This window comes from Pan paniscus, chromosome 7, assembly GCF_029289425.2.
Source record: "Pan paniscus chromosome 7, NHGRI_mPanPan1-v2.0_pri, whole genome shotgun sequence".
NCBI classification, from domain to species: domain Eukaryota; kingdom Metazoa; phylum Chordata; class Mammalia; order Primates; family Hominidae; genus Pan; species Pan paniscus.
The window spans coordinates 143,477,989-143,496,672 of NC_073256.2; the positions used below are offsets into that span (position 1 = coordinate 143,477,989).

The 18,684-nt window shown below is 39.2% G+C and overlaps 1 pseudogene; it reads left to right on the forward strand.

The window, feature by feature from the left end:
• The first annotated feature begins 12,730 nt into the window (after positions 1-12,730).
• On the forward strand, positions 12,731-14,925 carry LOC100974463 (lysine-rich nucleolar protein 1-like; annotated as a pseudogene).
• The last annotated feature ends 3,759 nt before the right edge of the window (positions 14,926-18,684 follow it).

Below are 18,684 nucleotides of genomic sequence, written 5' to 3' on the forward strand. Positions count from 1 at the left end.
GGACACGGGACTTAGATTCCGGTTGGGAGAGATTGAAAATAGACAATGAATATACAAAGCATCAGGTGGTGATAAGTGCTATAACAAAAAATATTCAGTGTAAATGAGAAGAGAGAAAAGCTCTTTTTCATATATTTCCCACCTCTCTTTTCCATTCAGCTTCATATAACTCCTCTCTCAGTTTATGTTAAATTCATGGCTTTTGACAAGTACAGCCCAAATATATCATTGATTCTTTTTTAAAGCAGCTTTATTGAGCTATCATTTACATACCATACAACTCACTTATTTAAAGTTATACAATTCTGGGCTTTTAGTATATTCACAGCCTTGTCAAACTATCATTACAATCCAATTTTAGAATATTTTGGTCCAATCCCCACCCTGCCAAAAAAAACCTTATACACACCAGCAATCACTCTCAGTTCCCACCGACACACTCCTCCTATGCCTACGACCCTAGGTACCTGTTAATCTTTTTACGTCCAGAGATTTGCCTATTCTGGACATTTCATATAAATGGAATCATATAATATGTGTTTTATTGGTGACAGGATTCTTTCCCTTAGCATAATATTTTCAAGATTTATCCATGGTGTAAAACATATCAGTAGTTAATTCATGTTTTTGTTGTTGAGGTGAAATTCACATAATAGAAAATTAACCATCTTAAAATGTAAAATTCAGAGGTATTTTATATAGTTACAATGTTGTAAAACCACCACCTCTATTTAGTTCCAAAACATTGTCATCACCCCCAAAGGAGTCCCTGTACCTATTAAGCAATCACTCCCCATCCTACTCTCTGCTGGCAATTGCTAATCTGCTTTTAGCATCTAAGAATTTAACTATTCTGTATATTTTATGCAAATGGAGTCATCCAATAGGTGACCATTTTTGTCTGGCTTCTTTTACTTAGTATGATTTTTTTCAAGGTTCATCCACATTGCTGCATGTATAAATACTTCACTCCTGTTTTGTGACTGAGTAATAAATAGTTCATGGTTTGTGTATATCACATTTTGTTTATCCAGTTATCCAGATAGATATTCAGGTTGTTTCTGCCTTTTGGCTATTGTGAATAGTGCTATTATGAAAACTCATGTACAAATATCTGCTTGAATACCTGTGTTCCTTTTGGGGAGTGTAGATCTAGAAGTGGAATTGCTGAGTTATGTGGTAATTCTCTGTTTAACTTGTTGGGAGACCACCAAACTGTTTTTCACAGGATCTGCACTGTTTTACATTCCCACCAGCAACGTACAATTTCTCTACATCCTTAAAAACACTTGTTATTTTCCATTTTGCTAATTATAGTCATTCAAGTGGGTGTGAAGTGGTATCTCATGTGGCCCCTTCAAAAGCAGTTTGTATTTTTTCACATACATGGATTGCATTTTCCTATTTTTTATACTACTTAGAATACTTGGTTGAAAACTCTACATTTCAGATGATATATTATAGCAACTCTGGATATGAATGCCCCAATTTTTGAGTTGTCATTTTGTTTATTTGCTTAGTGACTTGGCTGAACTAATCTTTCAGAGTTTATTTCCCCTGCAGTTTTCTGCCTCTGGTCTTTATGCTCAGCTATTTTTTTCCCTTGATTTTATCTTCTAGCCTGGCCACTTGGCATTCACATCTGGTCAGTACAAGCCACTTCTTGGTCAAAGAATGTGCTTGAGTTCCATTAGCCAGTTATATTTTTGTCTTTTACCTTTGGATTCATGTGTGGCCTGAGGCTGCTATCACAGTTCAGGGGTTTTATGTATTCGGTCCACATTCAGCCATGAACTAGGAACTTGGAGGTTCCCTGCCTGATTGCTTTTGAGAGGCGATAGCCTTGGGTACACACAAAATCTTCGAGACTACCAAGGATGAATGTGATTTTATCTTTAAGCACCACTTTCTGGGAGTCTCTCCTGGGTCAGTGTTTGGTCAGAAGTTGTCTTTAAGCCCCCAGTGCCAGTGAGATTTCTCCCCTCTGTTGATGGGTCTTTGTGGCTTATGAAAGGCTTTGAGGTCTGCTCATCTGCCCCATGTTCTGCTCTGATTGGCTTAGTCGCTGCAGCCTAGTGCATGTGCGCAGCCTCTTGGAACCCAAGACTTGATTGTGATCCCAGGAGGGCTCTTATTGGCTGTCTCTTTTTCTGGCTTTCTCTATTAAACTTCAGGCTGCTTTGCCATTTGCTCATAGCATAGAACTACCAGCTTCTTCTTAACTGCTCTCCACCAACATCTCCATTGTTTCTGCCAATACTTTTAAGCATAGGGTTCCCCAAATCCTGTTTCAAATAAAGTAATGCCCTCAGGCAGAATCACTATGTCCTTTGCCCTTAAGACATGCCCCTGTACTACTTCATAACAGCTAAGGGTGAGGACCCACTTTTCCTGCTGAGGAAGAGGGGAGTGACAGCCCTTGGTCTTCATGGCTTGCCCCTTCCAGTGTGCCGTCTCTGTCCTATAAACACACAGGAGCTGGGAGATATCAGGATCCTAGCATTGTCAGCCTGCCACACCTGGACGCAAGCTATAAGCAAGGATTGGGTGAGTAAAGGGAGGGAGAACCTGTCCTCTCCACGGCACCTGAATGGAATCGATTTGCAACATGAGGCTCAGGAGCCATAAATGTTACCTGACGAAATGTGTTAGAATGAGGTAGAGGTTGGGATGAGGAGGACTGTAGGCAGGCGCAAAAGCCCTGCAGAAAGGAGCAACCAAATGGTCAGAGGATTAAAAAATAAGAGTAGAAACAAGGAAGGGAGAACTTTAGTGATTTGTCAGTAAAAAATAAAGCTTATCTGGAAGCAACAGTAAGAAGCAGAAGACTGAACACCCACTCTTTTGGCCCCTTGATGGGTGGGGAGTGAGTGAATAAGTAGCTTGCACTGGGGAAGAGCTTCAGGGTAAACTGCCTATAGGAAAGAGCCAGACTCCAGGAGGAAAGACAGGGAGAGATTGTTCTTTGAAAATTTGGAGGGTATAAAATTTCTTACCCTGGGCCAAATGTTCCAGGGGAAAAATTAGAAATGATTGATGGGGTGGGCGGAGACTAAGAGGAGCAAGGGGGAGGAAGCACAGAGTAGTGAGGGAATGCATATGTAAGTGAAGACAGAAACTTAACACAACCTGTTCATAGGTTAGGGTCTGATGTGGAAGGAGGAGGCATGGTTGCAATGACTAATCTCAGACTTCATGCAAATCTTAACCAGTGCCTAAATGGCTGCATGTGAACTGTTTGAATTCAAATTTCAGCTTTCACACTTGTTATTTGTGTGAATATGGGCAAAACACATAAGCTCCCTATGCCTTGGGATTTGTTTTTCTTTCGTTGCTTTGTTGTTGTTGTTGTTGATGTTGTTTGTTTGAGATAAGATTTAATTTCGTTGCCCAATCTGGAGTACAATCAGGGCTCACTGCACTGTCAACCTCCCTGAGCTCAAGAGATCCTCCCACCTCAGCCTCCCAAGCAGCTTGGACTACAGGCTTATGTCACATGCCTGGCAATTTTTTTGGTATTTTTTGTACAGACAGGGTCTCACTCTGTTGCTCAGGCTAGTCTCGAACTCCTGGGCACAAATGATCCACCCACCTCAGCCTCCCAAGGTGCTAGGATTACAAGCATGAGCCATCACATCTGGCTGCCTTGGGTTTTTTATTTGTACAATGAGTGTAGCATTAAACAAGCTGTTGCTGTTAATAAAAATACTTTCTCTCTATTTGGGTACATAGCTAGATTATATTTCTTAGCCTCTCTTGCAGTCAGTGTGACCATATGACTAAGTTTTAGCCAAGGGTATGTCAGCAAAACTGATGACTGCATGGCCCATATAGAACTCCAATACCTATTCCTCCATGCTCTTTCCTCCTCTTGACTGACTGAAATGGCAACACCCAGGATGACCTTAGAAGCAACAGGGTAAAGGTGGCTGAACCATCATCAACCTATCACAAGGGTAAAATTTCTACGGGGTCCAGTCATTCCATATTTGGGTTTATTTGTTAACGTCAGCTGGCCTACTTTAATGAATGCATTGGGGATAATGACAGCACCTTCCCAATACTGTTATCATAATTAGATGGGTCAAAATATGAAAAATGTTTAAATCATTGCAGGTAGAGTGTCAGAGTTATGAGTGTTGTGAGTGCTATTCATCATTACTCTCAGCAAATTTCTTATAGGGTAGAAAGTTTGTGTGAGATCCTTAGTCCAGGTTTGAGCTCCTCCAGTCTTGTACATGGGCAGAGAGCCCCATTCTCAGCAAGGCAATCACAACGTATAGGAGAGAGTGAGGCCCATGAGCTGTTCAAATCCTCTACAGTACTGTTACCAGCAAATATTGATTTGTTCCATTTGTTTTATTTGTATCTTAATCAAATATTCCGGAAAATTTTCTCATTACCTTGTGGAAAGTCTTAATGATGAAGACCACTCGTTGATTCTCAAGAGATTAGGGGAGCCAGCATACTGATTTAGTGCTAACCTCATTAGAACAGGAACTGTAGAGGAGAGGATTAACAGCAGGATGAGCTGCACCATTAAATATCAAATTGTTATCCAATTAGATGCTCTTGTTATGAACAGCATATTATTTCCAGATATCAGGTACCAAATCTCAAGTAGTTGCAGCATCTTTCTAATTCTAAAATGTGTGATTACCCTGACTGTACTCTCGTTCATTATTTATCTTCTGCACTAAGCTGGAAAAATCCATCCTGAACTTGAAACTGGTTCTTAGCACACAGAAGATGTTGCACACACCCGTGAAGACAGATGTTTGGTAAAGAGCTCATGGGTGTTCTGTCAGTCTCACTGAGTTAAGTTGGCACCAGAATATAGGGCAGGCAAGGCTGTTTGCCGGTGATCTTTAGAAGGGATCATCTGATTGAATAGCACATGCTCTCCTTTGACAATTCTCCTTGTCATTCATTCATTCATTTATTCTACAAACTTATGCATTCTCCAAATCAGAAAAAAATTATAGGCAGAGTCAATACATATAAATGCGGAGAAATGTGTTCCAGATATTTGGGACAGCAATGTGGATGCTTAAGGCTGAAGAGAATGTAGTATATTCAAAAAAATGTAGGTGAAGTTTCTTTAAAAAAAGACAAGAAGTATGCAACCTACAAAAAAAGGGCATAAAATTGTTAAAAATGTAAACCTTGAGCACATATAGACAAAAGGAACATTTAAAATTGTGTTATGTGCACATGCCATGGAGTCCGTTGCCCAGTAAAATGAGAGGGACATTTTCAGACCTAACTCAGCCAATCCACAACACAAATAAGATGAAATAAACAAATAGAAATAAAACATCTTTTCAACAAAAGCCAGAGTGGCTCAGATTAGAAAGTTCTCGGAAGTCAGATATGGTGATGCTATAGAGGGAGGATGAAACAGAGCTGGGAGCCATGAGCTCACAATACAGAGGTGGGCCGTTTTCCAGGCAAAAAGCAACAGCAGCCAAAGACACACATTTTTCCAAAAACAAATGAGCAAACAAAATACCTTATACACCAGAGTGAATCTTTATGAGGGAAGAAGAGTGGAATTTAAGGTGGTGGACAAGTGAAAACAAAGCAAAATAAAATAAAACATCCTTGGCATGAATTTTGATGATGAAGTGATAACATGCCATGAACTTAAGAGTACAATGACCTCAATTATGTGTACTTGGCCCAAATGTACAAAATACAAACAACAGTAAAGAGCACAAAACAAAAAACATCACTCAGAAAAGACAAGGACAGTAATGTTTCCCCATAGCTATACCTGGCTAGAGAATTCATCTCTTAATTAACATAGTGAGATTAAAAGCTGACGCCAGAACAATACTCATAGTATTAAAAGTTCATTCTCTATGTGTTTGTATTAATAGTTCATTCATAAAAGGCAGAGCATTGTAATCTCACTATGCAGGTTTAGTCATTCTGAGTTAGTCCTTTCATTGTCTGAAGACTTGAATTAAAACTCTCCAGGAAATTATGTGAGTTTCAAAAATCTGACTTTTAATTTAAACTAAGTTAATCTGACTGGATTAAAATATTGGCACCACTTGTTATTATTTGAGACTTTGGTTATTTAACATCTTTGTTTTTAAAAGTTATTATTTTAAAAATGGGAATAATAATGTTCCTACGTCCTTGAGTTTATGAGGCATAAATAAAATATACAGAAAAAAATTTAAAATAATATGTGGCATACAGAAAACACTTAAAACAGATATTAACATTATTACTTACTATTAATTTATTTATTGTTATCTTTTAGAAATATTATCAAGACCAGAATGGAGTGATGAAGTAATCAGCCTTTTATGACTGAAGTCCTGAGTAGATTTATCCCTATCTGGGTGTGCTGCAGGTTGTCTTTAAACTGTACTTTTCCCAAAGTAGAGTATGTGGAATATCAATCTCTGAATGTTTTCTGGGAAAATAAAAGACTACTGAGTAAATACGTTTGGGAAGGGCTTAACCAACCAAGCAAGCCATAAGCCATGCTGTGTGTGTGTGAATGCACGTTCGTGTCGGTGGCAGGGTGGGGTACCTGTTAAAATCTAGCTGGATAAATATACTAGGGAAAACTCATCTTTAGACATTTGTAGTCTGGTAGGATACAATACAGGTTCTGCTTGGGTTCAAACCCTGCTTACTGGTTCAACAAGTTACTAGGTCTGTAACTTTGGGGAATTACTTAACATCTCTGTGCCTCAGTTTCTTCATACATGTTACGGGGATAATAATAGTGTCATTCCTACATGGTTGTATTTGTATTAAATGAGTTAATATAGATGAAAGGCTTACAACAAAGCCTAGCATACAGATATTGCTTAACATGTGTTTTCTATTCTTACTATAATCTATGTATATCTACATAAATCTATATAAAACTTAAGGACCTTAAAATGAAAAGTGCTCCATTTGGTGCTCAAGATAGTGAGTCCTCTGTCTTCTGATTAATCCAAATGTTATCATGTAGAAAGTTCTAATTTCAGGCGGCATGGCAAGGCCAGCCTACTGACGGTCAAACCCTGCCCACACCCCGGGCATTTATTATTGCTCAAAATCTCAATGTGTCAAATTTGGGGCTTCAATTCTCCGTATTTGTTCATTTTCCAGAACTGGGTTTGCTTAACTCTCAGTCCCTTTCTGTAGAACCCTAGAATTGAAGGATTCTAGTCTCTTCATCTGTACCCAGGTCAGGTTCATGTGAGGTGACACCAGATGGCAGCAAAGAGAGATGAGCTGCCAGAGGCGAGGGTTGTCATTTGAAAAAAAATCGAATTGTCATTGTACTTGGCCACTGCTCTTACTAAAAATATTTCACTCATTTAATGTGCCGGCTTCAGCAGAGCTGAACTTTGTCCATTTGGGGTGTGTGCTATTGGGGCAGGTGTCTGTGAAAGAATGAAAGCGAATAAAATTCTCTTCAATTGTTATCACTCTTCTTCATTCTCATCCCCAGTCTTGTCAAAAATTGAGTGAAATAGGAGTCAGATGTTACTGTTTCAGTGCCTCCTCCAAACTCCAGCCATTTAAAATACTCTCAGCCCACATATTAGTGAGAGGGAGCAATTCTCTCTGTCTTCAGGGACTTGAGGAACACCTGAACTGGGAGAAAGGGAACAGAAAGTAAGGTTTTCCTATCTATTTCTTGCCATATAACAAACATAGCATATTCCTATCAATCATTATACATCTCTTTCTCATTTTATAAAATCCTGATTTTATTCAAGAAGCCATGTTCCCACCCTTGTAAAACAAATCATTATTGGTAAAAACAAATTATAATTGTCCCATTTCTTTTTGTGAGATATTTACTTTTCTAGATGCTTTTGCACTGAAATTATTTCATAAATCAATGACTTATGACATTATTTACAAGAATAATTTTCCATAATGAAATAAATGAGTGACATCCCCATAGAGCTAACCACCACACTGCCCTTTCATGTTATCCCTGTTGTCTCTTCTCTTGACCTTGGAAATTGTAACACCACCTTACAGTCACGAAGAGACACTTCACTAACATGCTCAACATGGTACAGCAGAAAGCCAGAGAGATTCTGGATTTCTCATGAGTTTGTGGGGTTGTGGAAGCAGCTCTGAATCTGCTGATCTCGAGTCTCCTAATGATATAACAGTCGTCGGTATTAACGAAGTCACAGTTAGTTGGATTGTTCACTGTTTGCAGTATTTGAAGTTGCCTTCCCAGTGAAATACTACACAAGGTCTCACTTGTTAAAATAGTTGATTGCATCCCAATCAGTTGCAGGTTGAAGGGAGTAGGCTGATTAACCCATGGGAATGAGTACCAGCTTTGTATCCAAACACAATTGGTTTCAAGCCCCAGGTCTGCTGCTTATAAGTTATGTACCTTTAGATAACCTAACCAATATCTCTGCATCTCATTTTGTCATGTTGAAAGTGGGGCTAGTGGTAGCTAAGAGGATTATTGGGAAGATTCAATGGCATTGCAAAGAAAATGTCTGGTACATAGAAGAAACTCCGCAAACTTTATCTCACCTTTCTCTCTACCTTACATCTAAATTTAGGTTCACAAGGGGATTGCAGTGGTATCATGGGAAAACTTTCTTTGTGAAATGTTTTTAATTAAACGGGATGCAGAATCTTTTGTCTTTAAACAGTTCTAGCACAATGTGTTCTGAGTCAGGAGGGTAGACTGGATGAATGCTTTCGATGCTTTCAGTTTTTGGGTTATTCATAACTCCTGCTCACTGAGGATGTTGACAGTTTCTTCTAGGTTGATGGTACTGTTCTGTGTGAGTAGTCCACCAGATAATTTCCCTTAAAGATCATCTGGGAATTCTAACAATCAATGAACATAGTTGTTCATCTGCTGAATAGCACATACCCTGATTCCTGCTCTGCCAGAACTGAGAGGCTTGTATATGGTTAGCTTCTTCTGTCTCAGAGCTAAATGAGTCAGAGGCAGTTTTCGTCTGGGAGGGGAGCTCTGACCTGCTGTCTTAGAGTGGGTTCACTAGAAACAGTCCTTGACATGGAGATTCATGTACCAGTGATTTATTAAGAAAGAGCTCCCAAGAGAAACTGGTAAGGGACGGGGGGGGGGAAAGACTGGGAAGGGTGCAATTTCTGGCAAAGTACCAGCCCCAGCCTAATCCTGCAGGGTGCTCTGTGGCATAAATTACACAACAAAGTTTCTCCAGCCCGGAGGCAACAGAGCTGAGCTTTATACTCCCACAAAGTCAGCCATTGGCAGTGGACTGTGTGTGTGGTAGGTGGGTGAGGAGGAAACTCCCGGACGCTTTGAGCTTTCTGTGCCTACAACCCAGGAGGCTGGAGTGGTCTGCAGGCAGCATTCTGGAGGAAGCTGCAGATGCAACTCAGTAGAAGCAAAGCACACCAAAACTGATGCCTATGTGCACAGAACAGGTAAGTAGCTTCAGAGGGAATCTGGGCAGAGCTGACTATGTTCAATAAATCTATCTCCCTGCCTCTCAGAGACAACACACTTACTGGACCATGGAAAAAACAACACACTCAACTGGAAATAAAAACTTGAGTTGACCCAGGCTATCCAACCCAGGCAATTGCAAACTATGTGATACTGGGAAGGTTTACTGTCTGAATCTCTTTTTTTTTTTTTTTTTAGAATTTGGTAATAGATTTGGAATATGAATGTAGGGTTTTAAAAATTCATTTCACTACATTGTATAATAAAAATATCTAAATCATAGCATTTAAAGGGATCTTGAGCAGGCAAGTTCTCTCTGGCTGGACAGATATCTACCTATCTCAGAGAAGTAAGTATCTATCTTGTTTGTATCACTCTTCCAATTTGGTAGTTTTCCTGATTTTAGATATTTCCAGCAAAATAACAATCATGATAAACAATGATAACATCCCTGCAACAGCAAAAAAAGTTTCTTTCCTAAAGGGTTATGCCCACTGAATTGTCACTTTTTGAGGAAATCTTTGCTATTACCCTGATTAAATTCCCAGTATTATATGTTTTTAAAATACAAAATAACACTCCCTGTAATTTATCAGAGTGGTAATTTTAAATTATTTGGTTCTCTGATTAATATTGTTTCCTGCACTAGAATATGAGTTCCATGAATTTAGTAACTAAGGGCAAAGCCCACCAGAAGGTCATGTGTGTTTTTGTGTGCTTCGTATGTTTTTGAGTTGTTGATCACCCTTCTACTCCTACACCCTACACAGTGACTAATGCATATTAGTTGCTTTACAAATAGGTAACCATTTTAGTGTTGTAAACTTAGCATTAGCCCAGGGCTAGAGTGAGCAGGATTTTTTGATTGAGGAAAAATTTACACACAATGATAGTCACAGATGATAAGTGTGACATTCAATCTGAATTTTCAAATGTATTTGCCTTGTATCCAACACCCTAGTCAAGATACTGTCAAGAACATTTCAATCACACAAAAGTGGTCCTTCATGGCCCTTATCAGTCAATCTCCACTTTAGTCAACATCTCTTCTAATTTCTATTAGTTTTGTCTTTTCTTGAAATTCATATAAATCAAACCATATAGTATGCACTCTTTCATGTATGGCTTTTGTCTTAGTTCATTGTGTGTTGCTATAACAGAATACATTAAACTAAGTAATCTATAAAGAATAGAGATTTATTTCTTGGTATTCTAGAGGCTAGGAAGTCCAAGGTCATGAGGCTTGCAAGTGCCTCATTGTGGCATCATCCTTTGAAGGAAGACAGAAGGGCAAGCAAACCGAGAATGTGAAAGGGGGGAAGGGGGCCAAACTCATCCTTTTATCAGAAACCTACTCCCAAGAAAACTAACCACTCTTCAAATAACGGCATTAATCCACTCATGAGGGCATGGCTCTCATGACCTAATCATCTCTTATAGGTCTCTCCTCTCAACGCTGCTGCATTGAGGATTAAGTTTCCAACACATGAACTTTGGGGGACACATTTAAACCATGGCAACTTCTTTCTCTTATCATTGTTTTTGAGATTATCTATGCTGTTGGGTATATCAATAGTACATTATATTATCCTACTGATGAATATTTGGCCTGTTTCCCCTTGTTGGCTAATTTAAGTAAAGCTTCTATGAATATTCTTTTACAAGTGTGTGAATAAATATATTTAGCTCACATGGGCAAATAATTAGGGGTGAAATTTCTGGGTCATAGGCTAGATATATATTTAACTATATTAAAAACTGTCAAACCATTTTATATTCTCATGAACAACAGATGAGGGTTTCAGTTGCTCTGCATCCTCATTATTTGGTTTTGTAAATAATTTAAATTTTAGCTATTCAAGCAGTTGTGAAGTATTATTCACTACATTTAGTTTGCATTTCCCAAATAACCAGTTATGTTGAATAATTTTTCATATGCTTATTGTCCATTGTATATTTTTATTAAAGTGCCCACTCAAGTATTTTTATTTGGTTGCTTTCTTCATTTTTAAATGTAGGGGCTCTTTTTGTATTCTTAATATAAGCTGAATGCCAGATATATGTTACACAAATATATGCTTGCAGTTTTGGCTTGCCTTTTGGTTTTTAAATCTATCCTTTGCTATTTTTCTTCTTTGTGTCACATCTGATTTTGTTCCCTTTTTCATTTCCTGGAGTTCTTTCATATTAAGTATTTTTTTATGGGCCAGGTGTGGTGACTCATGCCTGTAATCCCAGTACTTTGGGAGGTCAAGGTGGGAAGATCATGTGAGGCCAGGAGATCAACTTGGGCAAGTACAATAATAGGTGCTTTGTCATGATTAGAGATTTGGAATTCCATCTTTTTCATCTGAAAAATCTTAGACAGCTTAACCACTCTTAGCCTCAGTTTTCTAATTTAGAAAAAAAGGATTAGTGAGACATTATTTAATATGTGTCACGTGCCCAGACTAGTATCTAGTGGAGTTGATATTCAATGCAGTATTATGATGTAGTGGGTAAGATTATGCATTCTTGAAATAGAATATCTGGGTTCAAATTCCTGTTCTACCGTTTATTTACCTTTTGATTTGAGGCAGTTATTTTACCTTTGTCTCAGTTTTGCTCAGTGTGAAAAAGAGTGATAATAGAACTTAACCATTCAATAGTTGTTGAAAGGATTACAGGGGTAAATACAGCATTTATACTGATGACAAACAGTAAGTACTCAATGTTATATGTCATCATTTTCCCTTAATGTTTTATTATTCCTATCAATACCACCACTGCTTTACAATAAATGCCCACAATTAACAATTGCTTTCCAATTGTGTTTTTAAATAGAAACTTCGTAAATTTGCCTTCGTGCTTTTCAATAATTTTCTTTCTGTCTTACGTCTAATATTCTACAAATATCTCATGTCTAGAGATAATTGGTGAGCCTTATACCCTCCCTACGCTTGATTTCTTTGCCCACATGAGTGACACTGCCAAAAATATCCTGTTTTCCTCTACTTTTGCCAGTGTTCTTACAACCAGTTCTTTGTGGCAAATGAAGCATCTTCTTGAGATACTTTCTTCCATTGCTTCTCCTAAGATCTATCCCTCTTTTGGTTGTCCTTGTGCTATTCCGAAATATATGCATCCCAGGTTTCAGTTGCCCCCTTAACCACACTTAACAGGTAGTGCTTTTGCCTTAGGAGTGTCTGGAAGCTGAATGAGCACTCATTCCTATAAAAATTCAGTAACACAATAAACATTTTATTTTCAAATAGTCTTTAAGATATGCATGAGGGGGGATGGGGAAGTTTGGCCCACCAGAATGATCACCAAGATATACAAAGTTGACCTGGGCCCTGGGCTCCCAGAGAAGAAAAAGAAGAAGAAAGTGGTCAAAGAACCAGAGACTCAATATTCAATTTTAAACAATGATGATTACTTTGCCAATGTTTCTCCTATAAGAGCCACATCCCCCTCTAAGAGTGTAGTCCATAGGCAGGCACCTGAGATGCCTCTAGCGAAGAAAAAGAAGGAGGAAAAGAAGGGTGTCAGCGCCCTTTGCGAGGAGCATGTGGAACCTGAGACCACGCTGTGTGCCAGACAGACAGAGAAGTCACCCAGCCCCAGGAAGCAGGTGCTTGGCCACTTGAAGTTCCTCAGTGGGGAGAAGAAAAAGAAGTCACCTCAGGCTATGTCCCATGCCTCCAGGGTGAAAACCTCCTCAGACCTCAGACATAGTGAGGAGGAAACCAGAGTCAGAAAGAAACTCAAAAAACACAAGAAGGCAAAAAATAGGGGGCCCAGGACCCCACAGCCTTCTCAGTCCAGGACCCTTGGTTCTGCAAAGCTGGGATGCTGCAGACACTTGCTCAGTGGGGAAGGAGGGTGAGGAACAGGCAACCTTGGGGCAGAAACAGAAGCAGAAGAGCCCCAGGGAACACAGTGGGAAGGTGAAGAAGAAGAAAAAAATTCCACCAGGAGGGAGACCTCCTCCCAGGCCACTCCAAGCCCTCCAGGTCCTTGGAGAGCAGCCCCCATAAAGGAAGTAAAACTAAACCAGTCAAAGTTGAGGCTCTGGAATATATCCCCATAGGAGATGGCCCTAAGGCCCCCGCAAAGAAAAAGATGAAGTCCAAGAAGAAGGTCACCGAGGAGCCGGCTCTGAAAAGGAAGAAAAAAATAAGAGGAAAGAGAGTGGGGTAGCAGGAGACCCTTGGAAGGAGGAAACAGACATGGACTTAGAGGTGGTGTTGGAAAGGAAAGGCAATATGGACGAGGCGCACATAGACCAGGTGAGGCGAAAGTCCTTGCAAGAAGAGGTCCATCAGGAGTCAAGCAAAACGGAAGCTTCTGAAACCTGGAAGTGGACGGCAACCCAGTTTGGCCAGTGGGATACTGCTGGTTTTGAGAACGAGGAACAGAAACTGAAATTTCTCAAACTTATGGGTGGCTTCAAAAATCTGTCCCGGCAGTGGCGGGTGGATCACAAGGTTAGGAGTTCCAGACCAGCCTGGCCAACGTGGTGAAATCCCGACTCCACTAAACATACAAAAATTAGCTGGGCGTGGTGGCATGTGCCTGTAATTCCAGCTACTTGGGAGGCTGAGGTGGGAGAATCGCTTGAACCAGGAAGGCAGAGGTTGCAGTGAGCCGAGATTGAGCCACTGCACTCCATCCTGGGTGAAAGAGCGAAACTCCATCTCAAAACAAACAAACAAACAAACATACAAACAAATCTGTCCCCTTCGTTCAGCTGCCCACCCCCCCAACCCCCAGAGCATGATTGCAAGGCCCAACATGGCCCTCAGCAAGAAGGCAGCCCACAGCCTGCAGCAGAACCTGCAGCAGGACTACGACCGGGCCATGAGCTGGAAGTACAGCCGCCCAGCCTGCTTTGGCTTCTCCCCCGCCCCCAACAAGATCTTTTATATTGACAGGAACACTTCCAAGTCAGTCAAGCTGGAAGATTAAACTCTAGAGTTTTGTCTTCCTGCCCCCACCAAAAAAAAAAAAAGATATGCATGAATGACACATTACAGGGTGCTCGTTATTCTGCTAAAAAGACCAGGTATTAGTTTTCAATTACTGTCATAAGAAGCTACCACAAACTTCATGACTTAAAACAACACCAATTTATGACATTAAAGCTCTGTAGGTCAGAAATCTATTATAGGTTGCATGGGACTTAAAGTGCTGACTGTAGGCTGCATTCTTTTCTGGAGGCTTGAGGGGAGAATCCATGTTCTTGCTCATTCTGGTTGGCAGAATTCAGCTCCTTGTGGCTGTGGAACTGAAGTCCTTGTCTGCTTCCTGGCTGTAGTCTGAGGGCAGTTCCAAGCTTCTAGGGGCTACCTGTATAAGGAAATACAGGTAGTCAAGGAAGACTCACAGCCTCCTCTCTTCATCTTCAAAGCTAGTCACAAGGTCAAGTCCTTTTCACCTTGCATCTCCTTCGGTCTGATCCTTCTTCCTCTTACAGAGTGGAATCCGTGAGGTTCCATGGGACCCACCCAGATAATCCCAGTTAATCTTCTTATGTTCAGATCAGTTGATTAGCAAACTTAATTCTCCCAGCAACCCTAAGTCCCTTTTTGCTATATATATACCATATTCACAGTTTCTGGGTATTAAGTGAACATCTTTGGGGAAGAGTCATTTCTTTTCTTTTCTTTCTTCTTACCACAAACTATCAAACTATATCAGATATTCAGCTGTTGAAAGTTACTTTCTGATCCAGCCACTGCTTTAGATTCTTTCCCCACCCTGTTTAAAGCATGGACATCCTAATTGCTCACTTCCTTTATATAAAATATTGCATTATTATAACATGTACTTTCAAAACGAAAGCCTCACTTCATTCTTCTATCCATAAAAACAAAAGCTTTCCAGTTAATAGGAATGCACCTGTCACTTATCTCACCCCCAAAGTCTTATCTATCTAACTAGCTATCATGTGTCTAACTATCCACCATTTATCTACCTATGTGGAACTTCCATGTGGAACTGTGACTTACTTAAACCTCTTTTCTTTTAAATTACCCAGTCTCGGGTATGTCTTTGTAGCAATGTGAAAATGGACTAATACACCTATCACACTCATATCATCTACCTTCTATCATCTATCTATTCTAATCTACTTATCTATTGACCTAACATCTATCATCTATTTATATGTCTGTCTAATCTATTTACCTACCTATCTATAATCTATCATCTATCTACCTATCTATCATTTGTCTTCTATCTATCTACTTTCTCATCTATCTATTTATCTATCTACTGATATGGTTTGGCTCTGTGTCCCCACCCAAATCTCCATCTCATATTGTAATCCCCACATGGGGAGAGAGAGACATGTAATCCCCATGTGTCGAGGGAAGGAAGCAATAGGATTATGGGGGCAGTTTCCCCCATGCTGGTTTCATGACAGTGAGTGAATTCTCATGAGATCTAATGGTTTTATGGGTGGTAATTTTTCCTGTGCTCTCACATGCTGTCTTTCACCTGCAGGCAATGTAGACGTGCCTGCTTCCCCTGCTTCCCATTCACCATGATTGCAAGTTTGCTGAGGCCTCCCCAGCCATGTGGAACTGTGACTTAATTAAATCTCTTTTCTTTACAAATTACCCAGTCTCGGGTATGTCTTCATATCTATGTGAAAATGGATTAATACACCTATCTATAACCTATCTATCATCTGTCTATCTTGTATCCATCTAATCTATTTATCCTCTACTTTTCTATCATCTATTATCTATCTATCTATCTATCTATCTATCTATCTATCTATCTATCTATCTCTACCTATCTCCAAATAAATGCAGCATTCTAAGAGTAATTCCTATATTAACTGCCAAGGGTTGAAAATGGAATCTTCCTGGCACTTATAGCTCTCTCTCTTTCTGTGATTACTATTATTAATACATGCCTCTTGAAGACAAGGGCTTTTCTCTGGGAGAGTGAGAACTCATGCTGAGGCCCATTCACACTCACAATCCCTTTGATTACTATGTAATTTCATATTTAATCACACCAGTCATGATGAAAATAAAAGTTTTGTAGGATATTATACTTTGCAAAATACAAATAGAATTTTACATGAAGTCCTGTGTCAATCCTGTGAGCTGGGCAAGGATCAACTTCTATACTTCCTATTTTACATTTGAAAAAAGTGAAGTTAAAGGGAATTAATCTTGCCTAAGGTCACATAACTAGTCACAGTGGGTGAATTTGAACTCAACTCCTTTCCTTTTCACTATGCCTACAATAGTTAATTCTGCAAGTTGCTGTGATAATAAATTTCTGCTTTTGACACTGTTATAAATGTGATAGTCTAGTTTTTCCTTAAGATGATAAAAATGTCATATATATATGATATACTGACCACCAAAATCTGTTTTCTAAAACACAGTTAGCTCACTTTTTATATATATTTTGAATTTAATTCCACACAGTTTATACTTCCTTCTACCTTTCTAATATAATTTTTAGATGTTTCTTTACTTTTAGGCTGTGTGTAGTCTCTTACTTTTTTTCCTTCTTCTTTACCTTCTTATGATTCTACATGGGTCTCCATGTCTTCTGTGTCTTGCTCCTTCCTCCCAAGAAGAAAAGTAATTTGTTAAATATATTCACACTAGAGATACAGAGTCAGATAGAAGAAACTTAATTCAAGTTGCTAGCAAGTGGTAACAAATACTTGAACCCAGGTGGGTTTAACTCCAAAACCATGTTGTATCTCACTGTATTGCAACATGATGCTTTAAATAATTCTCCACATGGCCTGGTTTCCAGTATTTTTAACATATATATTACCATTGTCCCAAATTCCAGATAGTTCATGTTCCTCTTAAAATGTTATCCTGGGCCCGGCACGGTGGCTCACACCTGTAATCCCAGTACTTTGGGAGGCCGAGGTGGGTGGATTATGAGGTCAAGAGATCGAGACTATCCTGGCCAACATGGTGAAACCCCGGCTACTAAAAATACAAAAAAAAATTAGCTGGATGGGGTGGCACGCACCTGTAGCTACAGCTACTCAGGAGGCTGAGGCAGGAGAATTGCTTAAACCCGGGAGGTGGAGGTTGCAGTGAGACAAGATCACACCAGTGCACTCCAGCCTGGTGACAGAGCAATGCTCCATCTCAAAAAAAAAAAAAAAACTTATCCTGAACTGTTCCCTTTTCCAGATGTGTATTAATCAATGCCAAATTTACCCTAAGATTGTTACCTTACCATGAACTTGGTATGGGTCTTCTATGACTCCTGCTTAAGACTTCAAAGCTTTATAATTAGTGGTGACAAATTTGACTCAGATAGTTAACTAGTAATCGGCCAAACTTCTTGGATCTTTTTTTCCATCTGAACTCTGGTTAAATGACACTCTCTCATTCTCAATTTGGACGATTGGTTATTTGGACTAAAATGCAGGGCATGGCATATGACTCAATTAACTTCTAATTTCTTGGTGTTATCCTATTATTCTGATCTTATAGACCTTGAAAGTTGTTACTCTGTTTTGTTAAAAATCCATTTTTTTCTATTTTCTCCCCCTCATTCAATTTTACATAAGTAGAGTCCCAACCAGATATCTCTTTCTTTATTCAAATAATAGAAAATGAGGTATAAGTGTCTGATAACAGTTTAATGTGTTATCTCACACAGTCCTGTCCAGAATTATTTTCATTTAAATAAAATAATATTTAAAAAAAAACACTTTAAAGAGGAAGGAATGGATCTAATTAGAATACCAGCATCAGCCCAACATGATAAATCTATTTAAGAACCCCAATTTTGTTGCAAAAGAGATTTAAGGTAACTTGCATAATACAGAGAAAGATATAAGAGATTAAAATTAGGGGTAAAAAAATAAAGAGAAACAAGGCGGGACCTAAGAATAGCAAGGATGAGACTAAATGTGCATATTATAAATACTTACCATGTTCCAAAAATTATTTTATAAGAGTTGGCAACTAAAAGGAAATTTTAAAAACTCTGCCTGTTACATAGTTCACAGTGTTTATAAGATATAAATAGATTTGTTCTATTCTTATTGCTGGGAGCAGACAGAAATTTCTCCCCAGGATCCTCAGAAGAGTACAGTGTGTGATGTAATGATTGATGTGCTCAACAACACCCTCTCAGTAGACTCAGGAACAAGTACAGTGAGCTGTGTCTTCTTATAGCCACCCCCAATACAGTTTGATGGTCTCCCACAAAGGCAGTTCAGTAAAAGGGCAAGGCAGTAAAAATAATTCCCTAAG